This window comes from Eurypyga helias, unplaced genomic scaffold (genome assembly GCF_000690775.1).
Source record: "Eurypyga helias isolate BGI_N326 unplaced genomic scaffold, ASM69077v1 scaffold4411, whole genome shotgun sequence".
In the NCBI taxonomy this organism is placed as follows: domain Eukaryota; kingdom Metazoa; phylum Chordata; class Aves; order Eurypygiformes; family Eurypygidae; genus Eurypyga; species Eurypyga helias.
In genome coordinates this window covers 1-2,956 of record NW_010228764.1, presented here as the reverse complement: position 1 = coordinate 2,956, position 2,956 = coordinate 1, and positions in this window count along the sequence as shown.

Genomic DNA, 2,956 nt, shown 5'->3' with positions numbered 1-2,956 from the left:
CATTCCTTGTGGGAAGACACATGTGAAGTGTCTGTGGGCTGTGTTTCTTCTCACTCTCTGAACTAACCACGCCTCCGAGGATGAAATGTTTCAGACGTTCTTTTAAATGTATTTTCTGGCTTTTATAAGCTTTAAAGATTTATAAGAAAATATTTTTATAAACAAATGGCATTTGTTTAATTTATTTCTGCTGTTTCAAAGCATTTTGATTTACATTCAAGGTAATTTCTTGATGAAAAATTGCCTAAGAGTAACGCACAACACAGAGCCTTGAGTCCTGAAGATGTAAACTGGATAGCGTAGCAGCCAGCACACGGAAGACAGGCTTCCGAAGGAGAGGGCATGCAGGCCCTCGGAAGGCGGTTGTTAGAGGGAAGGAATTGATGGTGTTGGTTCCTCTACGTCACCGAAATTCAAACATTCAGATTCCAAATCGGGTAGGAAAATGTGGCTGTTCCCAGCTAGGGGTGAGGAAAGCTGATCAGTGCCTTGGAAAGTGATTTGGCGATGCCAGACTTGCCAAATTCCCGGTGGGTTGGTGTATGAATTGCTGTCACATGAGTCAAACAAGCCTAATCCTACCGGGATTTGTTGTCAATGCTGTGCAGTGGAAACATTCCCCTGGCGTTCGCCAAGACTGGCTTCCCTCCCGAGTGCCTTAGTGATGGACAGCGGGCGTGCTGCACGCCTAGAGGGAGGGCACTGGGGTCTTGTTGGATGTATCTGCTACATCGTTACTATGAAAGAAAACTATTAAAAATACCTTTGAAAGGTACATGATTTCCATTCTGTTTCTTGCTTTGTCAATATTGGAAGTATTGTGTCCTCGGCTTGGTGTTCCGAACTCCCGGAGGGGTTGGGGGTCTTTGCTGTACATTTCAGGGAGAAAGTAAATTGACGCCAACTTCATTGTGACGGGAGGGCACGCGTGGGTGCGTACAAGGTGTCTGCGTGACACAAGGAGTAGGAGGAGGGTGGTGTGATCCCGTTCCTCCTTGAGGAGCCAAAGCCTGAGCTGTAGATCTCCCCGCTGGATCTGCGGCCCAGCAGCAGCACCTCCTCACAATTTGTTTTATCGTGAGAAGGAAAAACATGATGTTTCCCTCTCAAGTACAGCAAAATCAGTCAAGCTAAATAAAAGCACATTGGTTTTATTCCCCAAACCAAGTGTCTTCCAATTTCACCTCTGCATAAGCACAGAGAGTACAAGGATAGGTCAGAGATTTGTAGTCAAAGGTGGATGCATCCCTCGGGCCCAGCCGGATCTTCTCCGCTGGATTAACTACGTCCGAGGCACTTCAGCTCTGGGTCCTTACTGGAACAACGGGCTACTCACTTCCATCACATCTTGCCCCTTCCTAGAGCGGGGTTTTTTGCTTTTCTGACTTTGAGGAAAAGCTTCTCAAGTGCAGAACATGGGACATTAAAGTTCACAGCGCTTCTGGAGTGGGCTTTTACTTCGCAATTTTGTCATGCTACTTCAGAAGGTGCTAGCGCAACTTATTAATATGATGGGTTGAGAAGTGCCTAATTGGTACATCAGATAAACTCAGCACCATCAAAATTAAATGCAAACTCCGGATCAGTGGTAATGCATTTGAAATGTGACTGAAATTAAATAACATTGCCTCTTTCAAACTAGGAAGTTTATTTTTTTAAATCTGTGTTGCTGTTTTGCAGCCCATGTCAGAAATGTTACTGCTACACCAGCTGATGAGCAGATTGCTGAGGGCTAGTAAACTTCCGGTCTTGCTACTTGTTTTCTCTTAAAACCTATTTTAAAGCAAACCTTTTTTTTTTTTTTTGAAGATTAGTGTTATTGTAGGCTTAAGTTTTCTTTAACATTTAAAAAAACACTTTATAAAAAGACAAGAAGAAAAGCAACCTTCCCAAACCTTCTGCCTCAGTTAAACCAAGTGTTCAGATGAGTTTTGCTCTGGTGGGAATCGGGCAGAAGAGAATTCTGTCCTTGAGGGCTGCGGGGTCTGCTCTGGGACAGCAGAGCATCTCCCTGCAGCGGGGCATGGAGCAACGGAGTTTTTGGGGGCAGCGATATTGTCCCTCTTGACCCCCCTCACTGAGACAATGCCATTTATTTAGCAACGTACAATTTGTAGCAGACAGCAGTAAGCTTCCAGATTGTTTGGTTTGCAAGCTGTGATTGTGCTAAAAACAAGAGTTTGTGCTGTTTCTGTATTTATTACTTAATCTTACAATGTTCACAGTAAATAAAGTAAAACTGACAACAATACTGCTTTCTTTGTAAAAAATTACAGGGGTAATATTTACTTGTCCAACTTACCTCATTGCCAGTGCTTTAAGAATTGTTTTCCTTTGGACCATAGATAAAATGTTCTCATTCAGCTATGGGTTTTGCTGCCTTGGATTATAAATTTCCAACTAAACCTGTGCTTTTCCTGAAACCCTGAGTTGTGACTTCCTGTCTCACATACTGCCTGTTCACGCAGAAACCTGCAGCTGAAATGGGAGACCCCAGTGAACATAAATCCAGTTTTAGGTCATTTTCAGGTTATTTTCTTGCATCGCCTGTATTTCTTTATTGACGATATAGGCTTTGCACAGACGGGCCTTCGGTTCAGCCGAGGGAAATGCTGGCTTGAGCCGTTTGGTTATGACTTACAAGTATCTGTTGGTTTTGAACTAAGGGAAAAGAATAAACGATGATGAATATAGGAATGTCCCAGAGTGGTTCTTCCAAGCTGGCGCCCCGCGGTGCGACAGGGGACCCGCACGGTACCGCACGCGGCAGGGGCGGAGGAGCTGCGTGGCGCGTTTGGAGAGTTCAGGGCCCGGTTACACGCGAACCAGACCGCGGTGGGCGCTAGCAGCGGTGCCAGCGGCTCGCTGAGCCGTGCTGCGAGGCTGTCCGAGGGCAGGACCCTCACCGCGCCCGGGCGGCAAAGCTTATTACAGCCCCTTGCCGGGTCCGACCCCG